Source organism: Corvus brachyrhynchos, unplaced genomic scaffold, assembly GCF_000691975.1.
Source record: "Corvus brachyrhynchos isolate BGI_N302 unplaced genomic scaffold, ASM69197v1 scaffold519, whole genome shotgun sequence".
Lineage (NCBI taxonomy): Eukaryota > Metazoa > Chordata > Aves > Passeriformes > Corvidae > Corvus > Corvus brachyrhynchos.
The window spans coordinates 8,755-33,760 of record NW_008240066.1 but is presented as its reverse complement, the minus strand read 5'-3'; the positions used below and the strand labels follow the sequence as shown (position 1 = coordinate 33,760).

The window sequence follows — 25,006 nt, the reverse complement described above, 5'->3', positions numbered from 1 at the left end:
AGAATATTTGGCAAGGAGGGAATAATTTCACTCAAAGTAACCTTGAAAACTCCACTTATTATGCCTAGTGTTGTTTGTCCTCTGCCTGTTTTGAGAAGTAGAATTCCTGTGTGGAGATAACACACTCTCACAGACACGCTTGAGCCTCCTGCTGGGAGAGAGAGCGATCATAAAAGCACAGCCTTGTGATAAACTGTGCATGCCCAAAGACTTTTGATATATTGGGGGCAGATACCCTACCCTTTCCCCCCCACTGCTGTCCACTAGAATGAACTAAGCCTAACAGAGCCTAACAGAGCCAGTGTCCTCGTGTGCCTCTGCTGCCCAGCATTGTTAGCAAGGTAATGAAATAAAGTCGTGTTTTGATGGTCACCTTGGTTACCTGTATGTGTCGATTCACACAGGGTCCTGGTTAATGGCAAGTTGAATATAAGTCAACAGTGTGCCCTGGCAGCCAGGAGGGCCAATCATATCCTGGGGTGCATCAAGCACAGCATTGCCAGCCACTCAACGGAAGGGATTGCCCTGCTCTGCACCGGGGTAGCCTCACCTTGAGTCCCGGGGGAAGTTTTGGTGCCACAATATAAGAAAGATATTAACCTATTAGAGAGCATCCAAAGGAGGGCTATGAAGATGATGAAGGGCCTAGAGGGTAAGCCGTATGAGGAGTGGCTGAGGTCGCTTGGTCTGTTCAGCCTGGAGGAGACTGAGGGGAGACCTCATTGCATTCTACAGCTTCCTTGTGAGGGGAAGACGAGGGGCAGGCACTGATCTCTTTTCTGGTGCACAGTGACAGGACCTGAGGGAATGGTCTGAAGCTGTGTCAGCGAAGGGTTAGGTTGGATATTAGGAAAAGGTTCTTCACACAGAGGGTGGTTGAGCACTGGAACAGGCTCCCCAGGGAAGTGGTCACAGTACCAAGCCTGAGTTCAAGAAGCATTTGGACAACACTTTCAGGCATATGGTGGGATTCTTGGGGCTATCCTGTGCAGGGCCAGGAGCTGGACTTTGATGATCCTTGTGGGTCCCTTCCAACTTATGATGTTCTATGATTCTATGGTGGGGGGAGGGGGTTTCATGCGTTGAGAAAGGTGAGAGCAACTTGAGAAAGTAGAGACACAAGGTAGATGAGAGACAGGGAGGGGCAAGAGAATTGCGATGTGAGAGGCGAGAGGTATGGGGGGGATGAGAGGTGGGACATGAGAAATGTGACGAGACAAAATATGAGACAAGCCATGAGAGACAAGAGGAAATGAGAGATGGGAGAAAGAAGAGGAAAAGGGGAGGCAAGTGATGAGAAGAGAGACAGAGAGTCAAGAGTTTAGAGGCTAGAGATGAGAGAGCTGCAACGGGAAACAAGATGAGGGACAAGCTGACAGAAGCAGAAGAGAGATGAGGAGAGGGAGATCAGGCAAGACAGGTAAGAAAGATCGGATTATATAGGAGCAGTGAGATGAGAGACATGAGAGACCTGACAAGATGAGAGTGAGTGAGCAGCTGTGTGGTGTTAAGCTGCCTACTGCAGTTAAATCACAATAGCCCTTTTTGGTGCCTGTATTGGGTTTACATGGCAAGTGGGGGGGCTGCGGGGGTGCTTCTGTGCAAAGAAATCAGGAGCTGGCCCCATGTTTGACAGTCAGTTTTAGGAAGTTTGTGGCGCTTCTGTGATAGCATCTGACATCTGCTGGAGGAACAACACAGCAAGGTACAAACAATCCAGGAGGTTCTTGGAAAGCATTGACAATAACTTTTTGATACAGGTGATGGAGGAGCCAATGAGGAATGGTGTGCTGTTGGACCTTATACTGACTGACAAGGAAGGTCTGGTTTGAGATGTGAAGGTTGGGAGCAGTCTTGGCTACAGTGACCATGAGATCATAGAATTCAGTATCTTGTGAGGAGGAAGCAGGACAATGAGTAAGATCACAACACTGAACTACAGGAGAGCTAACTTTGGCCCCTTCAGGGACCTTCTTGGAAGAATCCCATGGGAATGTGTCCTAGAGGAAAGAGGGGTACAAGAGAACTGGTCAATATTCAAACACCACTTCCTCCAGGCTCAAGAATGGTGCATTGCCATGGGCAAGAAATTGAGCAAAAGGGGCAGGAGACCTGCACAGATGAACAAGGAACTGTTAAAACTCAGACATAAGCAGGAGATACACGGGGTGGAAGCAGGGACAGGCCACCAGGGATGAATATAGGGATATTGTCAGAGTATGCAGAAATGCAGCAAGGAAGGCCAAGGCCCATCTGGAATTAAATCTGGCTAAGGATGGCATGGATAACAAGAAGGGCTTCTTCAAATACATCAATAACAAAAGGAATACCAGGGAAAATGTGAGCCCACTACTGAATGGAACAGGGACCCTCTGCAACAGAGGTTGCAGAGAAGGTTGAGATACTGAACTCCTTTGCTTCAGTCTTCACTGCCAAGGCCAGTCCTCAGGAATTCCTGACCCAGGAGACCAAGGAGAAGGTCAGGAGAAAGGAAGACTTTCCCTTGGTTGAGGAGGATTGAGTTAGAGACCATTTAGTCAAACTTGACATCCACAAGTCCATGGGCCCTGATAGAATGCACTCATGAGTGCTGAGGGAGCTGGTGGACATCATTGCTAGGCCACTCACAATCATCTTTGAAAGGTTGTGGATATCAGGAGAGGTGCCTGAAGACTGTAAGAAAGCAAGTGTCACCCCAGTCTTCAAAAAGGGCAAGAGGGAGGACACAGGGAACTACAGCCTGACCTCAATCTCTGGCAAGCTGATGGAACAGCTCATCCTGGAGGCCATCTCTAAGCACATGGAAGACAAGAAGGTGATCAGGAGTAGTCAACATGGATTTAACAAGGGAACATCCTGCTTGGATAGCCTGCTTAACCAACCTGATTGCCTTCTACGATGGAACAACTGGCTGGATAGATGTGAGGAAAGGAGTGGATATTGTCTACCTGGACTTCAGCAAGGCTTATAACACTCTCTCATTATATCCTCATAGGCAATCTCAGGAAACACAGTTTGGATGAGTAGATGGTGAGGTGGATTGAGAATTGGCTGAATGGCAGATCTCAGAGGGTTGTGATCAGTGGTCCAGAGTCTAGTTGGAGGCCTATAACTAGTGGTGTCCCCCAAGGGTCAATACTGGGTCCAGTATTGTTTAACTTATTCATCAGTTACTTGGATGAAGGGGTAGATGCCTCCTCAGCAAGTTTGTTGATGATACAAAACTGGGAGGAGTGGCCGATACCCCAGAGCTATGCAGCCATTCAGAAGGATCTTGACAGGCTCGAGGGATGGACAGAATGGAACTTTTGAAATTCAGCAAAGGCAAGTGTAGGGTCCTGCACCTGGGGAAGAATAACCCCATGCACATTTTGATAACAGCAATGATGATGTGCCTAGGTTGGCAAATGGCCATGGCATTGCTGCTGTTTCTGTGCTGCTGTACTGGACAGGCTGGAACTCTAGTGCAAACTTGAGTCAAAGGCACCTGTGGATGAGTCCACGTGGGAGCAGAGATCCACCTGCAGCCTGTGAAGGACCCCACACTGGAGCAGGTGGATGACCAAAGTAGGCTGTGACCCTGTGGTAAGCCCACACTGGAGCAGGCTCCTTGGCAGGACCTGTGGACTTGTGGGGGACCCATGCTAGAGCAGTCTGTTCCAGAAGGAACAGTGACAGACACTTTGTAAATGCACACAGGAAAGTAGAAAGACCAGAAGTTAGGTCTTTCACTAATTGTCATCTCCTTCAACTGTGTACATCTCCTTCAAGTGTACATCTCAGAGCTGTAAAGTTTTGACAGGCATATAGTAGCATGCATCTTTTTCCTCTGAACCAATTTATGAAGAAAGACAGATTTGACTAAAGTCAATATACATAAATCAAACTTCTTGTAAAAGAACTGCATTGTCTCAAATGAGCCGTAGTCTATCATCCCTCCTTATGATCAGAAAACAACTTGAGTCAAGTTAATTCACCTGAATTTCTTAAATGCTTCTTCCACAGGAGGAAGCAAGTCTTTTTAAGCAGGCTTATCTGAAAAAGGTCCCCAAAGTAAGGGAGGGATATGCATAGAAGAATAGGGTTAAAATATACAAAGTAATCTTCTTGCACTATCTTTAGGATTTACCTTTCCATGGTGATACAATTCCAGGTATTAAATAATGGGACATAATCTCTACAATGGAAAAAGGTGAATTGTACTAAAAATGCAATACAGTTTCAATACATCACACCAAATCTAGGCTGTAGTGCTAAAAACAATGATACAATCAATGTGCTTTCAAAATGAAGTTTAAAACTTCGTTTCTTGCAGTTTCATAATGTTAAGGGTCACTGTGAATTGAAGGTAAAGATGAAGACATCAACATCTGAATTCCAAAACTTTTCTTGGAGACTGGTCCATACTAAAGGACTTTAAACGTCAACTTAGTATCTGTGAGAAAATGACTGGGGATAAAATTAGAGAAAACTTGGAAGTTATATTCATATTCTAACAGAAGTTATAACAGTAAGGAAATTATAGGGTGAAATGCAGTTGCTATTCCCAGGATGGAATGTGGTTGGCATGCCCAAAACCTATTCCACAGTAGTTCCCCACACAACACATCCTGCAACCTTAAGCACATGCTCAGAGGGAAGAAAAGGAGGGTGGAGTGAGTGAAGACACTTGGCCAGGCTCTGTTGCAATCCCTGCAGGAATGAGAACTTGATGGTACCATGTAGTTGATAAATCACATAGCAGCTGTCAACCAAGGGAGATAGGAGATGTCTTGTTGTCGAACCAGCAACTGTGGCAAAACCACTTTCCTCAGATGAATTTGGTTCATTATAATCTCATTGTAATACCAGAGCATACCTCCATCCCAAAGTTACCCACCTCCAAGGTATGACCACCGCTCACTGGGCATGCACTCTAGATTTTATTGACTATGTCTTTAAGAGAAAAGGGAGAGAATTTTACACCAATCAGTGACAAAGGTATGTATGACTAAAGCCACTTAAGCGCCACCTAAACACAAAGAAATAGTATAAAAGTAAATTAAGAATGGGGAGAAGTTAGAGAAGACTCCATCATAACTGCGGGGATCAGTCGATGGGTTGAACCTGTCTTCTTCCCCCTAAGGACACCTATTGGGTACAAACTGTACTCTATGTGGGCTGAATGATTATCTCGAGTCCATCTTTTGTTAGGGATTAGAGCTTTTCTGTATATTGCTTCAAATTTCTTTTTACAGTCAATATACTTTCAATGGCAATCTCTGAACTTTAATCTGTCACAATTTCCTATTATCAGTGTGTCTGTTAATAAAGTGTGTTATTCCATGAACTGTTTAGTGCGAGTCCTTCTCAAGGGCACTAGAAGCAGATGGCAGCAGATAACATACTTGAACAAAACCAATAATATACCAACTATGAGTGGGGAGATCCAGAAGGGGGTCTCTCCTTGCAAACTGAAATAAAGGAATTTACTCCAATTTGCTGTTGATGCATGTTCTCCAATACAGTGGACTGTTTAGTGGAGTCCCCATAACAGGACACTGACAGGCTGGTCAGATACAAGAGTCTCGTCTTTCTTGGGGCATTGACAGACTGATCAAATATATAGGGTTTGAGGAAAAACCCCCTTTCATGTGACAGTATCCTTTCCTTTATTTTTTACTAGAACATGGTCAATTTAGTATGAACAAACTATTTTCTTCAAATGTGATATTCCCAATGAAACTCAAAACCCTTTTTTCCCCTGCAACTGTTGGAGACAGGAGAGACAATTTGACAAAAAGCATAGAAATCCCAGTTATTTTCCTTTTAATTTGACTACTGTATATACCAGAGAATGAACCAAATACAAAATCATATAAAGGGTATTAACAAAGTAAAAAAACCCTGCACACTTTCATATACTTAAAAATTGCAACCAAAGAGTAGCTAAGAGGAATTAGGTCCCTGATTATCTTTGATTATCTGAGCCCAAATAATTTGCTCCAGACAAGACCACAAACATAATCTGTAACACAGCAGGGAATTTAGCATAGGTTTCCAGATTAACACCCTAATTTCTGGACTTTCTTTTCAAATTAAAAGTGAGAAACACTAGAGAGAACCATACAAAATACACTACTGTACATCATGACAATTTCAAAAAAGGAAGAACAGAAAAAGAAAGGAAAAGCAGGAAAAAGGTTAAAAAACCACAGTTTTGAAGGAAGAAACTTCATTAAAAAATTTTGTAACATTTTAGTCAAAAACAAAGAATTGCTATATTTGATAATAATCCCTCTATAGTACATAGAATTAACATTTCTCATACCCTCCTTCACCTACCCCTTTTCTGAAGATTTTGATCCTGTTCTCCCTTTCTTTTTCCACTTTCACCTAAGGTATGTATTTATCAGAACTCAAATCTCTCAAAATTCCATCCTCTATTCAAAGTCAGTCCAACGGTCCTATCCCTCCCTGGTATCTGCTTCCAAGTACCACCAGATTTCTCTATACAAAATTTATTTTTCCAATAAATGTCTTCCCTGTTCAAGCTCCTGTTCATATTAACTAAGTACCAGTAAGGGAAGTGGAAGATATGTATCAGAAATAGTGTGGCCAGCAGGACTAGGGCAGTGATCATCTCCCTGTTCTTTGGCACTGGTGAGGGCACACCTTGAATATCGTGTTCAGTTTTGGGCCCCTCAATACAGGAAGGACATCGAGGTCTTAGAATGTGTCCAGAGAAGGGCACTGAACCTGGTGAAGTGTCTGGAGAATGTCATATGAGGAGCAACTGAGGGAGCTGGGGTTGTTTAGTCTGAAGAAGGGGAGGCTCAGGGGAGACCTTATTGTTTTCTATAACTACCTGAAAGGATGCTAATATCTCAGCTGTTGTATTATGTTGTCGGTAATTTCTGATCTTTTTATTATATTTCCCAACACCACTTAGTGCCACAATAAAATGGAAGATGCGATCCAAATTAAATAAGCATTTATCATATGGCTTCAAGTTTTGCCTAGCTATTGTATAGGTATTGTTCTGTCTCTGCCAGTAATTAGGAATGAGATGTTCAACAGATTTTCTACAGGTATATATTTGAAATTATAACAGTAGTTATGCAATCTTAACCTCCCCTGGTGCAACTTAAGGACATTTCCTCTTGTCCTACCCCTTGTTACTTGGGAGAAGAGGCCAATCACCACCTTGCTACAACCTCCTTTCAGGTAGTTGTAGAGAGCAATAAGGTCTCCCTTCAGCCTCCTCTTCTCCAGACTAAGCAACCCCAGCTCCCTCAGCTGTTCCTCATATGACGTACTCTCTAGACCCTTCACCAGTTTTTGTTGCCCTTCTCTAGACTCGTTCCAGCACCTCAATGTCCTTCTTGAAGTGAGGGGCCCAGAACTGGACACAGTACTCAAAGTGCGGTCTCACTAGTACTCAGTACAGGGGAAGAATCACTTCCTTAGTCCTGCTGGCCATATTATTCCTGATACAGGGCAGGATGTCATTGGCCTTCTTGGCCACCTGGGCACATACTGGCTCATGTTCAGCTGGCTGTCGACCAGCACCCTCGGATCCTTTTCAGCTGGGTCTTTTTTCAGTCAAATGTTGCACAAACTTCACTTCTAAACTTTGCAATAAATTCTTACTGGTAGGCATCAAGAAATACACAAGTATATGCTGATTTTGAGATGTCATGTAACCATCTACCTGAAAACTGTCCTAAACTGTGTTCATTCTTTTTGGTTTTGCGTTGTGATCAAATGGCATTAATACATATCTGTTTTCCACTCAAAATTGAATTTTAGGAATAGGTTTCCTGAGTGTCATGTTAAGTAGAATCAGAAAACATCTATATCTAGAATGTGTGTCAGGAAATAATTTTAACTGAAAATAAGACTGAAATGTTATTTAGATTATTACTAAGAATTTCCGATCCTGCTTATGGCTGCTTCATTTTCAGGAATAATTTTAAACATAGTTGAGATTCCTATATAACACTGAAGAGAATAAATTCCTAACCAGTTTCAATAAATACTCCTAAAACCAGAATCCATGGCCACAATAAAAAACTTGCCTTTCTTTAAAAAAAAAGAAAACCAAAAACATATGGCTGGTACAGATTTCTTCAGGGTTTTTTTTTAAACAGATGATAGGGAGACTGAAAACACACTACCTAATGCCTCCTGATACACATCCTTTTCCCCCCTTTCTACACAACTTTTGCTAATATCAAGTCAGAATTTCCCCTGTTCCAACTTGTGTCCATTGCTTCTTGCCCTTTCACTGTGCACCTCCCAGAAGAGTCTGGCTCCATCTTCTCTATTCCTTCCCATTAGGTAGTTGAAAGGCAGCAATAAGGTCTCTCCATGACTTCTCTTTCCTAGGCTGAACAAATCCAGTTCTCTCAGCCTCTCCTCATGTCACATGCTTCAGACCCAGACTTGCTCCAATCTCTCTCTGACTGTCATGTACTAGGAGTTCAAGACTGGACACAGGATTCCAGATGTGATTTCATCATCATGGAATAGAGGGGAAGGATCACTTCCCTGGACCTGCTGGCTGCACTCTTACTAATACAGCCAAGGATGCTTTTGGCTGCCTTTGTCTCAAGGGCATGTTTTTCTGGCTCGTGTACAACTTCTTGCCCACCAGCACCCCCAGATCCTTCCTTTTCTACAAGGCTGCTTTCTAGCCAGTTGGCTCCCAGCCTGTACCAGTACATGGGGCTATTTCAGCCCAGACGTGGGACTTGGCATTTCCCTTTGTTGAACTCCATGACATTCTGATCAGCCTATTTCTCCAGCCTGTTGGGGTCCCTCTGAACAACAGCCCTGCCCTACAGAATATTGACCATTCACACCAATTTACTGTCACCCACAAACTCGTCAAAGGTGCACTCTATCCTACTGTCCAGGTTATTAAAAAAGACATTAAATACTATCAACCCCAGTATCAATCCCTGAGGGACAACACTGCTATCCAGTTCCCAACTAGACTTTGTATCACTACTCAACACCTTTTGAGCCAGGCAGGCCAAGACAGTTTTCCCATCCACCTTATTGTCCACTTATCCAATCAATATCTCACCAATTTGGCCATAAGGTTACCATGAAATGCCATATCAAAGGCTAAAGTAAAAGGTGTGACATCCACTGTTCTCCCCTTAGAGACATACAGTCAGCTCATCACAGAAAGCTATTAGGTTGGTCAGGCACTACTTTGCCTTGGTAAATCCACACTGGCTGTTCCCAAACACCTTCTTATCCTTTATGTGTCTGGAAACAGTTTACAAGAGGACGTCCTTCATAACCTACCCATGGACTGAGGTTAGACTGACAAACCTGTAGTTATCCAGTTCCTCATCCTCATTCTCCTTGAAGATGAGCATAACATTTGCCTTTTTCCATACTTTTAAGACCTAGTCACACTTTTAATTATTTTGATATTGAAATACAAACAGATCTCAGGAGCTCCTGATAAGCCTTGATCAAACCAGTTGGGTAATGAAGCACCCCTTGACCAGGAGCTCTTGCATGGTAAAGGTGGAAACAACACTGATCGTATCAGGAACATCTGATCAAGGTGGGGAACAAGGGATAATCAGTTATCCCCTGACAGCCTTGGAAAACTATTTACCTGAATAAGTGAAATAGTACCATTGTTACATTGTTATATTTTTTTAAAAATGTCCAGTAGTTACCAACTTGGGTTATGGCCAGGATGGAAACTTACTGATGACTAAAGCAAATCATCTTGTGACCCTATAAAGGCCCTTTGAGCTCTCCTGGACTGCAGTGGGCTGTGCCAGCACCTCCCTCTGAGTGGGATGCTACTCGGAGCTCATGAACCCTCAAGTTTGCAAGACTATTGAAAGACTATTGCTGATAATGAGGCTTAGGCTGATAGGCCACACACACACACTCCTCGAGGCGCAACCCTTGCTCATTGAGAACACAAAGGGATATGGCATGTTTCACTGAACTCAAGGGGAGTTTTTAACAGGTACCTTTGCACATATAGATATAGATGCATACATCTGTGTGAGTGCATGTGAATTGATTATGGTATAAATGTTGCTATCTCAAATCTATAATTAAGTCGCTGTAATTGTAGTAAACCCTATTGAATCATTTCATAAATGTTAAATTAGTCCATGATTAAGTACTGCTAAACCCTTTTGCACTGTCCTGGTTTCAGCTGGGACAGAGTTAATTTCTTCTCAGTAGCCGTTACAGCGCTGTGTTTTGGATTCAGAATGAGAATGGTGTTGATAACACACTGATGTTTTGGTGTTTGCTAAGTTGTGTTTATCCTAAGTCAAGGAGTTTTTTCTTGTCTCGTGCTCTGTCAGTGAGGAGGTTCACAAAAGAAACTGGGAGGGAGCACAGCCGGGACAGGTGACCCGAACTGACCAAAGGGATATTCCACACCATAGAACATCATGCCCAGTATATAAACTGGGAAGAGTTACCCAGAAGGGTGGCCAATCTGGGTTTGGGAAGGGGGGTCTGGCATTGGTCAGTGGGTGGTGAGAAATTGCATTGTGCATCACGTGTTTGTTTCCTTTTTATTATCAGTATTATTATTTATGATTATTATTTTATTTTGCTTTATTTTCAATTATTAAACTGTTCTTATCTCAACATACAAGTTTTACTTCTGATTCTCCTCCCCGTTCCACTGGGTTGGGGGGGAGGGGGGGGACAAGTGAGCATCTGTGTGTTTTCTTAATTTCTACCTTTTATTTTGGTTTTATGTCATAAAATAAAGCTTTATGACATGCAAGGCATTCTTTCAGATGAATTTCTATCACTAGCTCTCTATCGAGGGCATATGAAGTAACGAAATAGCCTCATTACATTTAACAAAGTGTGGTTTAAAACAAAACAAGATTTACATGGCAAGATTTTGGCAGTTGGGGGAGGTGACACCCTGCTTCCTGATACCCTGCTTCTTGACCAATATCAGAAGCACAGGCAGGATGCTGCCCACATTCTTCATGTAAAGTATGATTCTCTCAAATCACACTACCATTGGTGTGTAGAAGCCCAGAAGATAAGGAGCTAATGTGTATGTCTCAAACACTGATAGCCATGGAGCCAAACAAGGATTGATGAGTAAGAGCATGCTGTGCAAATTGGAAAAAAAGAGCAGGATGTGGCTGGAAAAGGGGCCATGCAGAGGTAGGGCAGCACTTTTCCAGGACAAACATCCTTGTTCTGGCTCCTGGAGATAAGTACAACACAGTCCAGAACAAGGGCAGGAATGAGGTCAAGTAATAGGCAAGACCAGTAGAGGGGGGATGAGACCACCACAGACCCCCAAAGCCCTCCAACCCATTTCCAGAAAGGTCCAGAAGAACAAACTGCATATAATGACTAATTTGCATAGAAAGCGAGGAACTTATCTCCGGTGTGGGGAAAACTTATCTATAAAAAGGTACCCTCACAAAGCCCATGTGGCTTCCCCCCAGGACCCTGGACACCCTGTCAGCCAGATAAACACTGGACCCAGGACTGGTGATCTCCTTTCCTCTCCTATCTGACCTATTTCTCTTTCTCTCCATCTTCCCTCTTTTATTTTTTATTTTTCTTGCTACTAGAAGATAAGGGACTTACTTATACCAATTTCCATGCCAACTTTATAATTTACTAATAAATCTTTGTAAGTTTTTTTCAGACCTTCTGACATTTGTCATTCCTTTTCAACCATGGGCATCTACAAATGTTGGGTGCTCCCTTCCTCTTAGGAGCGGAACACAACATGGTGGAGTCAAGGGGAGGCACAAATTTTACCCACACTCAAAAGGCAATTGCACGATTGGCAGTTGCTGTCAGATGACCCAGCCATCAAGTGTACCTGGCAGTCCACCAGAGTCATGACATCGCTTATGAGGCTATGTTTGCTAATGGTAATTGTGCCATATGGGCACATCATTGCTCATCTTTCTTACTGCTTCAATAAAGCTTTGTTTTATAACATGTTGTCAGACTCCATTAGTGTTCAGACCACACGGGGTTGCACAGGTGGCTTTTGTGAAGAAAGATCAGGGGCTGCCCCTGTGCCTAACAAAGGTGGTTCCAGCAAAATCCCTAACGAACTCACCACTGGCCAAAGTTGAGCCAATCAGCAAAGGTGGTAGCACCTCTGTGATAACATATTTAAGAAAGGGCAAAATCACTGCACAGCAGAGTGAGTTTTTTTGGGGGAAGAGAGTGTGAGAAACAACCCCACAGACACCAGGGTCAGTGAAAGTAGAGGGGGAGAAGGCGCACCAGAGCAGAGATACCCCTGCAGCCCGTGGCAAAGATGACACTGGAACGGTGGATATGCCCCAAAGAATGCTGGAGTTTATGGAAAGTCCATGCTGGAGCAGGCTCTTGGCAGGAACTGTGGCACATGGAGAGGAGCCCATGCAGAAGCATGTTTTATTTCTCTGTCTCATTCCATCTCCATACCACCTACCTGCCCACATATTTTCTACCTTTTTCACACCTTTAATACAAAGGATTTTAAAAGGTAAAACATACACTGACAGACTGGTATGACAGAGTAAATTTGTCTGTTGGTAACTTTTATACAAATCTTCACAATAATTTCACAAACCTTTTTGAAAAAGGTTAGAATTTGATTTAAAATAGTCCATTTTATTGTGTTTAGCAAATAAAATTTTAAAAAATCAATATAGGATTTTATATCAACATTCATCTCAAAAAAAGTTAGAAAAATTGCCTCAGAATATTTGTTAGCTGAACCAAGAGAAGACAACAGAAAAAAATAATGAAACACTGACCATCTATATTTTGGAACATAAAAATTGTCTAAATGAGTTTAGCAAACTTCACATAGACACAAGAATCTCTACAGTAGGCAGTTATGGAATAACCTGTTCAGGGGAGATCTCTTTCTAACTCCATTAGTTTGACTTGTATCCCAAAGTAAAAGAATTTTGATTCCTTCCAAAACATTTGTTTACTTGTTTAGCTGGTGACTTTTAAGAAATCCTACAATGAATTAATTTACAAGAGAAGTTGAAATTTACAAATCGCCTTAAGCATGCATTAAATTTCTTATGTAATGTTCCATTTATTGATTCCTTATTTTCTGTTTTATCTCATAGTACTATGCTAGAAAAATGGAAATTAGACAAAAAAAAATCCCACCCCCACACCAAAACCTGACAGCAACTCTCATTCTAAACAGCTTTGTTAGTTTTGGTGCCAGAAGTGGGGCACACGCAGTTTTTTTCTACACAGAGAAGGAGGTGAGAACATGTGAGGACACAACATGGAGGCATCAAGGTCAGTGGAGAAGGAGACTTCCTATTTTGGAGGGACAAAAAGTTCCTTAAATTCAAACTAGTTTATTATAAAAAGAAAACCATTACAACTGTGTGTACTCTTGCTTTATTATTACATCTGACATGTCGCTATTAAAAATTCAATCTGCTACTGTTGCTAGGAGTCAGTTGCTGGGCAACCTAAAAGGTATGTGGTGCTTTTAGGTTAAGAAGCACTAATAAATCTATAGCCCTTCTTATGCATTTCTGATAAATTTGCTTAAAGAGCTTAAAAGTCTTCTCAAATAGCCACCACACACTGACAGATCTCTTTTATTAAAGGGTTACACTAACAGATTTTAACAATTGCACTGGGCTTTGGCTGGGATAGAATTAATTTTCTTCACAGCAGCTTGTATGGTTCTGTGTTTTGGATTTGTGATTTTAAAAAGTGTTGATAACACATCCATGTTTCAGCTACTGATGAAAAATGCTTATGCAGCATCAAGGTCTTTTCTGTTTCTCATACTGCCCTGCCAGCAAGTAGACTGGGAATGCTCAAGGAGTTGGGATGGGACACAGCTGGGACAGCTGATCCCAATTGACCAAAATAATATTCTATACTATATGACATCACATTCATCAATAAAAACTTCATATTGACTCCAAGTTGCTTTTGTCAAACTCTGTTTTTCTGGTTTTATTCATTATTTTCAATCTTAAACATTCTGCAGGCCAAATTAGATACCTGAGAATACCTCTACAGGATCAGTGTTTTCAATAATATTTTTGCAAATCCACTGAAGAAGGGTGAAGAAATGGCTAAGAAGTGAACAATATGGCTTTTCTCCTACAAATTGTTCTAAAGTAGCATGATTGATGACATTATAGGAAATAGGAAATCTGGCCTATGCCTTTTGCTCTTCAATTGTATCCATATTACAACAGAGAGTATAAGGTGTGGATGTTTGCTGACTGGCCAGATGTTTATTGCCAAATGAAATATTTAAAACCTGAGAACTGACTGCATTTTCTTCAATAGTAGCATAAATTTAGTCTTACCTTTCCCCAGATAATTATTCTGATGAAATCTGTGTTTTTGAACCCTCTACCCCTTTTTCAAATAAGATGGAAGGCACTATCACAGAAACTATTTCTTTAGGAACACAAGAATAAAAGCATGTCTTGAAAGTTATCAAAAAGGCTGAGATAACTAGTCTATACAACACCCAGTTTGTGCATCTCAAAGCATTTAATACTACTTGGTCAAGGTTTTCTACAGGGACCTCAAAAAAGAATAACAAAATGAAGACTCCTTTGAAAGCAAGAAGTTGGGGGGAAGGGGGGGAAGAAGAGAAAATTTCTTCCTAAGAGAGCATTAATGAATGAGAACTGCTTTTGCAACTGGTATTTTGTTTCTTCTCCATAATTCATAAGCTTGCAGTGTTTTTTCTAAAGCAAATCACAGAATCACAGAATTAACTAGGTTGGAAAAGACCTTTGAGATCATCGGATCCAACCTATGACCTAACCACCTTATCAACTAAACCATGGCACTGAGTGCCACATTCAGTCATTTTTTAAACACCTCCAGGGACGGTGACTCCCCCACCTCTCTGGGCAGCCCATTCCAGTGCCTAATCACTCTTTCAGTGAAGAAATTCTTCCTAATGTCTAGCCTAAACTTCCCCTGGCACAGCTTAACACTGTGTCCTCTTGTTCTGTCAGTTGTTGCCTGGAAAAAGAGACCAACCCCCACCTGACTATGACCTCCTTTCAGGTAGTTGTAGAGAGCAATAAGGTCTCCCCTGAGCCTCCTTTTTTCCAGGCTAAGCAACCCCAGCTCCCTCAGCCGTTCTTCATAAGGCTTGCATTCCGGACCCCTCACCAGCCTTGTTGCCCTTCTCTGGATACATTCAAGCATCTCAACATCCTTCCAAAATTGGGGCCCCAGAACTGGACACATTACTCAAGGTGCGGCCTAACCAGTGCCGAGTAAAGGGGAAGAATCACTTCCCTGGTCCTGCTGGCCACACTATTCCTGATACAGGCCAGGATGCCATTGGCCTTCTTGGCCACCTGAGTACACTTCTGGCTCATGTTCAGTCGGCTGTCGACCAGTACCCGCAGGTCCCTTTCTGCCTGGCCGCTGTCCAGCCACACTGTACCCAGCCTGTAGTGCTGCAGGGGGTTATTATGGCCAAAGTGCAAGACCTGGCACTTAGACTTGTTAAACCTCAAAACCAAACTTTTTTTTTCTTTTTTTTTTTTGCCTAGTGGGCTTACAAAACAAACCATAAAGAAAAGTTATTTCATCAGGCTAGCGAGGCACTGGAACAGGTTGCCCAGAGAAACTGTGGACACCCCATACCCGGATGTGTTCAAGGCCAGGTTGGATGGAGCCCTGAGCAACCTGGTCTAGTGGAAGGTGTCCCTGCCCATGGCAGGGGGGTTGGAACTGGATGATTTTTAAGGTCCCTTCCAACCCAAACCATGATGATTCCATGATCTCCAGCACTTTTAGGATTTAGCCTTGTAAAGAACACAGAGGAAAGTCAGAATCCTGAATCAAGTACCTATTTTCCTCAACACAGACAAAAAAGATTAATATAGAGACATAAGTACAGTAATCACTACTTTTAATTACTTTCAAGGACAGATCACTGCAAAATTAAAAGCTATCCTATTGATTGTGATCTCAAAAGTGAGGGAAAACAGCTTGGAAAACAGTCTAAAAATATTCTATCTACACAGCTACAGTTAAAGACATCTAGATATTTATACTCTAAAAATAGTTGCACTTAAAAACTAGCTAATGATTATCTGAACTCCATTTTACAGTCTTGGTTTTTTTTTAGATCTAGTTTCTACTGAGAGCAAGTGTTTCCTTCTGTGTTGCTCAAGGATATACTAGAGACAGGAGGGACTTAGCAAAGAGCAGTTGCAATGCTGTCCAACTTCAATTGCTCCATAAGTAATATTTTATTAGTACCATAAGACAGTCTCTTGAATGCAACTAAACTTTTGCAGACATATAGGTTTGTTTATATAAGAATAAGAGCCTCAATCTGTTAAGTTTGGTGAGACAGCTTGGTTAAATAAGTATTCTTCACATGAAGAAATTCAACCAAAATCAGACCCTACCAAGATTAAACCAACATTTCCCCCTTCACTATTATGGAGTATCTCCCTGATCTGTGAGATGTTTCTACAGTACATACTGTCTATGTTCAATGTTCCCTTTAGTCTTTTCCATTCAAATTCCTTCTCCCTCCCTCACTTCTCAGCATCAAACTTTTAAGTACTTGATGCAAGTACATAGACCAGGCTTTGACACACATGCAGATGTTCATATTCTCAATCTCTCTAAACAGCTGTTTCACATGTACATGATAAATATCTGCCCAAAATGAAATAAATATTGCCATCTACACTTAAGACTCTTGAACATTTTCCAACATGAGTATGTTTTCATTTTGTTGTATCTTTACTAAATTTATTATTTTTCCAGCTGGGCATAGTGTCAAACACCCAGAACCTTTAGGAAAATTAACTTCTCTGCAATTCTAAGAACAGGGCATGTTTAAAAAAAACCCAAAACACCTCAATCACCTGTATTTAAATGTATACATAGATACAAGTATATAATTATATATATATTTTAAGATAAATACTAAAACCCCCCTGAAAACAGCTACTCCAATACTAAGTTTCAGTAAATCCCTGATTTTTAAATGGTAAATTTAATGTGGCAAAGGGTTATTACACCAAGAGATGTCAAGCCAGACACAGAAGCACTACTATACCACAAAGGAATAAGGCTTTAATATGTTCTGCTGAGACCTAAGCAGCTATCAACCAAGTACACTTCTATATTATCTAAAAAAAAAAAAAAATTAAAACTTCCTCAGATTCTCCAACTTGACAAAAAGGCATATTCCTCAATATGATTATTTTCACAATATGTTTGAGGATGTTTTAACTAATCTTCAGGTTTCTGGTGTGAAAAATAGATCCTGGACTGCTGAATAAGTGTTCTTTCTAGTCATTTGCAATTGGCTGAAGAAGTCTTCTTCAAAATAAATTTTAAATGTCAATTCTGTGTATATTGAGATGAAGCAGGTAACATTTACACCCCAAAAGAAAACAGATTAATAAAAGAGCACCTGTAGGCTATCTCTGCAGCTCAGCTGGATATAGTTCAGAGATGTCTAATATACAGTGCTCCCCAGCCTTGACACACCCCTCTACCTCAAGTAAACTGAAACATTAAACCATGTGGAAGTGAAACATCTAACAAGGAAAAGGAAAGAAAAGTGGATAGGAAACAATTCTGCAAAAAGGTAACATATTGAAGAGATAACCAAGCACCAGCAGATAGAGAAAACAGAATTATAATATGTACATGAACAGAAAAAAAATGATCAGCAATAATAAAAAAGCAAAGTAGGACTAAAACATAAATTGCAAAAGCAAAGAAAATGTTGACCCAAAAAAGTTTTCAAGACTGCTATTTAGTTTAACTTATCTAGAAACAAAATCAACAAAATGCTGGACAAGGGAACTAGAGAGACATGGATTCGATTGATGGACCACTTGGTGGAAAAGGAATTGGCTGGATGGTCACACTCAGAGTTGCAGTCAGTGGCTTGATGTCCAAGTGAATGCCAGGGATGAGTGGTGTTCCTCAGGGGTCTGTACTGGGACTTGTGCTGTTTAACATCTTTGTCAGCAACATGGACAGTGGGATTGAGTGCACCCTCAGCAAGTTTGCCAATGACACCGAGCTGCGTGATGCAGTTGACGTGCTGGAGGGACAGGATGGCATCCAGAGGGACCTTGACAGGTTTGAGAGGTGGGTCTGTGCAAACCTCATGAAATTCAACAAGGCCAAGTGCAAGATCCTGCACCTGGGTCGAGGCAGTCCCAAGAACAAGTACAGTCTGGGCAGAGAATGGATTGAGTGCAGCCCTGGGGAAAAGAATTTGGGGCTGTTGGTGGATGAGAGTCTCAATATGTCTCAGCAATGTGTGCTTGCAGCCCAGAAAGCCAACCGTGTCCTGGGCTGCATCAAAAGAGGTGTGGCCATCAGGGTGAGGGAGGTGATTTTCCCCCTCTATTCTGCTTTGGTGAGACCCCACATGAAGTTGTGCATCCAGCTCTGAGGCCCCCAGCACAAGAAAGATGTGGATCTGTTGGAGCAAGTCCAGAGGAGGCCACAAAGATGATCAGAGGGCTGAAGCACCTCTCCTATGAAGACAGACTGAGACAGTTGGGACTTGTTCAGCCTGGAGAAGAGAAGGCTTTGGGGAGACCTTATAGTCCCTTCCAGTACCTAAAGGGGGGCTACAGGAAGGCTGGAGAGGGCCTTTTTACAAGGGCATGTAGTGATAGGACAAGGGGCAATGGCTTTAAGCTGAAAGAGGGCTGATTTAGATTGGATATTAGGAAGAAATTATTTGCTGTGAGGGTGGTGAGACACTAGAACAGGTTGCCCAGGAAGTTGTGGATGCCCCCATCCCTGAATGTGTTCAAGGCCAGGCTGGCTGGGGCTCTGAGCAACCTGGTCCATTGGAAGGTGTCCCTGCCCATGTCAGTGGGGTTGGAATTAGATAATCTTTAAGGTCCTTTCCAACCCAAACCATTCTATGATTCTAGGAAAATGTTCCAAGGCTGTTCTTTAGCTTCCCTCATTATCTGTATTCCAAATATCCCTTTAAAAATACAGCATTTTGCCTTCCATTTCATGGGCTTGTATCTGCATGTTAGTAAACAGTAATTCTAAAAAATGAATCATTATTTTCCTGATACAATATTACTTTACAGTTATCTCAAAATTTGGTTTAATTCAAAAGTATTCATAATGTGATAAAACAAAATGGAATTACTGAAGATAAAAATATCCTAGTTTTGTGCCATGTAAATATGGGTGTAAGAGACAATTAAACATTTCATCGTGGCACTAAATGAGAGAGAGTAGAGTAAATTCAAGTAATGCAATTATAAAGGAAATACATATGGGATTTCTGTGGCTAAGGGGTTGTGAAGAACTAGACAGTTACATGGTATCCATGTTTTTCTCCTTTTAAAGTAATTTAAAAATAGGTTAAAACCCACAGTAGATATGTTCTCTTGTTTTTCCACATAGAACTTTTATTAGGCAGCAGAAAGAAGCTATGCTCATAAGAAAGATAGCATGTACATTTTTTGTAAGAAGAGGTACACTTCCTAACACAGTATAAGCTAGGGTTAATAGACTATAAAACTATTTTAAATCATCTACTGAGATAACACAACTTGATACAGAAACTGAATGACAAGAAACTATATGGATCAACAACATGGCATGGTAGGGCCACCTTAATTAAGAAGGCATAGCCAGGTAGATGGCTCTTATTCCTATCGAACTATACATTCAATATTTCTTTAGCTCTTCAGAAACAAATGGGTTTCTAAGAAAGTAAGACAAACACAGCATTGTGTGCTCTAAATATGCACAACTCTTTTGAGTTTACTGAAAACTTAGTGGTTTCTATACTAGCAGGTTAAATTCTACAAGTAGCACAAGCTGAAGAATTAAAAAAGGCTCTGAATCAGTGCATGAAAAAATAATACAATCAAATATTCCATGTAAAACAAATATGTTTTTAAAATAAAATGAAAGTGTTAGTTGATGAGAAGAGAATGTTAGGAATTCAGAGGTACAGCCATAAAATGAATTTATAAAATTAAATTACACTTTCACCATGACAATTAATTGCACTGAAGAATCTTATATAGTACCAATTAGCCCTTCAACCTCTACTATTAACTACTAATCACACCTTCAAGACAATTTTAAAGGATCTCTAATGTGTACTACAGGTAACATAGGCCTTTCCCTATTGATGTACAAGATACTTTGGAACATTACAAGTACTGCAGCGTGTCAGATAACTAATAATAATAATAATAATAATAAAGATAAATACCCTTCATAATAAACAACCACAGGGCAATTTACATCATTTTTCCCCCCTTTGGAAATTATGTCTCTTCCTATATTATAAATTGGGAGGGAAGAAAGGATGAGGAAGAGAAAGCGCTCGAGGCTTTTCTCTCTCTCCCTCTCCCCCTCCCCCCGCCCCCCCCCCCCCCCCCACAGGGGGGAGAAAAGAGGGATAGAAAGGCAGAATTGCAAGCCTATACAGAACAGTTACATTCACCTGAATCGTGGAAAGCTGTGTTGTTCTTGCTGGTGGTGGCTGGTGTAGGGGATGATTAGGAAGCAAATAGAAAGCAGTGGAAGAGCAGTTGTTGATGAGTAAACAGTCACCAGGACTACGGTGACTATGGCGCTTGATTCACAAGGCAACAGTTGCTATAACCCACAAAAGAGAGAGAGCAAGCAAGAGAGAAGGAAGCAGTGGCCCAGCCGAAGAGACCCGGAAGAGGCAGGGCCTCCCGTATGACGGACAGCTTTTAGGGCCGGAGGGGAGGAGGATCTGTTTCCTCAAGGAGGAAAGAAAAGAAGGTTGGTAGGAACGTATTAAAACCCCCACCTCACTAAGGGCGTGCGAGGGCGTATTCTATTCCCAGCAAGCAAAGTGGCACTAGTATGACAATGGACTATCCATGGATGTAAGATCATACTACATCGGAGTAGGCAAGGAGGGAACCTGTAGTGGTGGGTGATAGTTCAAATGGATAGCAAATGCCAGGCCGAAACACGAGTGGGAGGGAGAAGGAGGGAAGAGAGGGTGTGGTCATATCAGCATATCTGTCTCCCGCGTGGATCATGCTCACCGACATCCTGACGTCACATCCGATTAACGACTAAAATAAAGGGGGGGTTTCTGCAGGCATCTCTGTTCAGTGGTTTGCTTTGCTTTTCCACCCTGTTTGCTTCCTGCTACTTTGAAGCAGTTTAGAGTGAACAGGAAGTTCTGCTTTGTCCTAACATCTTATCACCATCTCCATTTCTTTTTCCATCAGAAAGTAACAGTGAAGAGATGCTGCTGGATGGGGTATTTGTCGACTGCTGCCACTTAAAGTAGGTGAGGCTGTGGCAGCAGCTGTACTGCCCTCATTGGCAAAGCTGAACATTTTCTGTAACTGCTGTATACGCTTGGCCTCCTGGACTCAGCACATGCACAACCAGCATGTGCATTACCAGCTGCCTTGTGCTAACCTTTCCCTTCAGCAATGTTTCTCATAGACCCCTACCCTTCCCCACATATGCCTTTCCTTAGAATGCAACCTGCTTCACTTCTATTCCTTCCCTGAACACACTTCATTCTGCATGCTGCCACCAGGGCAACGCTCTTTAAATTTCCTTCCTCATCCTGTTTCCCCTTAATCTCCCATATCACCAATGATTCTCTGCACCTTGCAGTCATGGGGCTACAAGATATTGAAGATGACTGCTTGTTTAAGGGATATAAGAGATGTTGCATACTGGAGTCAATACACAATGTGAGAATTTACACAGCACCATACTTATTTTTCTGCAATGCATCCACATCTAATGGTCACTATGATTCTATATATCCCTGTAACCCAAATACATGCAAACCTGCAGCTCTTTTGCACATTTTGTAACCTATAAAATTACTGTTGTATGCAGCCCATTATACCATCTACATAACCAGTAATATTTGGCTGTAATACATATATTGGTCATAGCCAGCATGGGCTCATGAGGGGAAAATCCTGCTTAACTAACTTAATTTCCTTTTATGACAAGGTTGCACATCTAGTTGACCAAGGGAAACCAGTAGATGTGGTGGGTTTTTTTTTTTATTTTGGCAAAGCTTTTGATACTGTGTCTCACAGTATTCCTCTGGACAAAATGTCCAGCATACAGCTGGAAAAGTCCGTAATACATTGGGTGAACAATTGGCTGACAGGTTGGGTTCAAAGAGTTATAGTAAATTGGATTACACTGTATTACAGTAGTAAATATTACTGTATCCCGCAGCCGTAGGGAGGAGGAGAGACGATCCAACAGGCAGGAATTGTGCAGCAAGATTGATCTATTTAATTATTTCACAAACTCTTTTATAGACTTTTTTCTTCATAGTCTAATTGGACAAAGGATCAGCCACCCCTTGGGGGTGATTGGCTAAAATCCTAAAACATCCATTGTCAAAATATTTTCCTACTGTACTATAAACAAAGTTCTACAAGGTCGCAGGTGTTCATGGTTTACAAAACTTCTGCTAATCTCTTCATGAGAGAGAAAAGTATCCCACGCCTTAGAAAACAGCAGGGAAATTCCTTGCTAACAGCATTTTTGTATCCACAACATCGGGCTGGTGGCCAGTCACCAGTAGGGTTCCTCAGGGCTCAGTTTTAGGGCCAGTATGCTTTGATGTTTTTATAAATTATCTGGGCACAGGAATCAAATGTGCGTTAAGTAAGTTTGACAATGATACTAAATTAGGAAGAGCTGTGGATTCCCTTGAGGGTAGAGAGGCCTTACAGAGAGATCTGGATAGACTAGAGAGCTGGGCAATCACCAACTCTATGGAATTTAACAAGAGCAAGTGCCAGATTCTGCACCTGGGACAGGATAATGTGTGTTGGTATCGAGAGCAGGGGGGGGGGGGGGGGGGGGGGCTGGATGCTATACATACAAACAAGAGGATAGAGAGCAGCACTGTGGAAAGAGATCTGAGCATTCAGCTTGATGTCAAGTTGAATATGAGTCAGCAGTGTGCCCTGGAAGCCAAAAGGGCCAACCATGTCCTGGGGTGCATCAGGCACAGTATCACCAGCTGGTCGAGGGATGTGATTGTCCCACTCTACTCTGCACTGGTGGAACACCACATCAAGTACTGTGTGCAGTTTTGGGTGCTTCAACATAAGAAGGACATCAAATTATTAGAGTGTGTCCAGAGGCAGGGGACTGATATGGTGAAAGATCTCAAGGGCAAGACTTGAGGAGCAGTTGAGGCCACTTGGCAAGAGAGAAAAGAGAAGAGAAGAGAAGAGAAGAGAAGAGAAGAGAAGAGAAGAGAAGAGAAGAGAAGAGAAGAGAAAAGAAAAGAAGAGAAGAGAAAAGAAGAGAAGGCTGAAGGGAGACTTCACTGCAGTCTGCAACCTCCTCAAGAGGGGCAGCAAAGGGAGAAGTGCTGATGGAACGAGTCCAGAGAAGAGAAAGAAAGCTGGTGAAGGGGCTAGAGCACAAGTCTTATGAAGAGCAGCTGAGGGAACTGGAGTTGTTTAGCCTGGAGAAAAGGAGTCTGAGGGGAGACCTTATTGCTCTCTACCACTCCCTGAAAGGAAGTTGTAGTGAGGTGGGGGTCAGTCCCTTCTCCCAGGCAACAAGTAACAGGATGAGAGGAAATGGCCTCAAGTTTTTCCAGGGAAGGTTTAGATTAGATATTAGGAATTTTTTTTTCACAGAAAGGATTGTAAAGCATTGGAACAGACTGCTCAGGGAAGTGGTGAAGTCACCATCCCTGGAAGTGTTCAAAAAACATGTGGATATGGCACTTGAGGACATGGTTTAATGGTGAACATGATGGTGGTGCTCAGTTGACACTTGGACTTGATGATTTTAGAGGTCTTTTCCAACCTTAACGATTCTATTATTCTGTGGTGGAAATGGTATGAAGCTGCAGCAGGGGAAGTTCAGATTGGACATTAGAAAAAGGCTCTTCACTGAGAGGGTGGTCTGTCACTGGAAGTGATCATGGCACCAAGCCTGTCAGAGTTCAATGAGCTTCTGGATGCTCTTAGTCATATGATTTAGTTTTAAGTATTCCTGTGAGGAGCAGGGAGTTGGACTCAATGGTCCTTATGTCAACCAGCAGGAAATGGTCTTCCAAATGGCTGCTGACTCTCTGAATGAGCTGCATGTATTCTCTCACATAGCAGCCATTCTCAAAATCAGGCTGCACCAGTTTAACTGGCATTTGTTCAGTATCCACATAGAGGGCTACAAAATGTATGTCATAATATTTAAGGCTGAAAGGGTTCTCAGCATAATTGCTGCTAAAAGCAAGACAGAATAATCTTAATTAATTTCTAAAGGTTGGCCACCAAATAATTTTTATCTCATAAAAACTGTTACTAGAACACTGTGACTAAGTCCACAGTAATGCTTTAGAACCATCTTACCCATGATGGTTAAGAAAGCATTGACATCAGGAATCACTTTATTACTATGAAGGTGACTGAGCACTCACACAAGTTGGCCACAGTGGTTGCCTTGGAGATATCATGGTCCTGGTCAACCAGCTCTTCCCTCTCATGAGCAGGGAAGTCAGACTTAGATGATCTCAACAGGTCTCTTCCAACCTCAACCATTCTGTGACTTTGTAGTGGTTTGGTTCCAAATATCCATTACTTACTTATTTTCCTTCTGTGAGTTAAGAATTAGGAGAAAGCAAAGCAGGCACAAAACTTAAAAGAATATAAAGAAGTTTATTAACAGACCTAAAAGAAAGAAAAAAAGTCAGACTAAACCTTCAGAACACTTCTCCTCCCCCCACCTTTCTCCCTTCTCCCACTGACAACGTAAAATGTAGCTGGGGGGGGTCCCGGGAGCAGGGGAATCCAGCCAGAGTCATGATACGAACACCGATACGATTTGAGCATCGTGCTCCCGTTTTATTATTCGGTTACACCAAGTTATACTTTTTCCCAAAGTTCACATCCCTTTCCCATGAGAAAGCCTCTAAGCAGCGGGGGAGCTGACCAGTGTATACCTTTTCCCAAGGCTGTTCAAGGCTGCCAGCTAGCAGGGGCCGTGC

The 25,006-nt window shown here is 41.9% G+C and overlaps 1 pseudogene; it reads left to right on the top strand.

The window, feature by feature from the left end:
• Positions 1-627: 627 nt before the first annotated feature.
• LOC108449199 lies at positions 628-18,441 on the top strand (annotated as a pseudogene).
• The last annotated feature ends 6,565 nt before the right edge of the window (positions 18,442-25,006 follow it).